Here is a 414-nt window from a genome sequence, read left to right as displayed (position 1 = left end):
CAATACTAAATAAAAACAATTACAAATACATTAAAATGCAAATATAAAAATCACATCACATTACAATTTTACAAAGTACTAATCAAATTCTATTATAACTACACATGCAAATTTCAAACTACAACACTAAAAATTTATAACAATAATTAAAAATTATCTAACTGCAAACATAAAATAAAACATAGAATAAAATGAAAGTACAAACAAACATACATATATCTCCATCACAAAATCACAAAATAAAAGTACATCAATCACTATCATATATCAAAATCCCATACTATATCCACGTCTCCCTGGTCAGTAGGTGGATTGGGCTGATACTGAGTATAACGGAGGCATTTAAAAAAAGTAACATCAAACTCACCTCCGTAATGTTGGGCCTGAGCTTTGTAGTAAGCTATCTCGAAGTCA

This window comes from Phalaenopsis equestris, unplaced genomic scaffold, assembly GCF_001263595.1.
Source record: "Phalaenopsis equestris unplaced genomic scaffold, ASM126359v1 Scaffold000838, whole genome shotgun sequence".
Taxonomy (NCBI): Eukaryota; Viridiplantae; Streptophyta; class Magnoliopsida; order Asparagales; family Orchidaceae; genus Phalaenopsis; species Phalaenopsis equestris.
The sequence above is the reverse complement of the archived record's forward strand: the minus strand, read 5'-3'. Positions refer to the sequence as shown.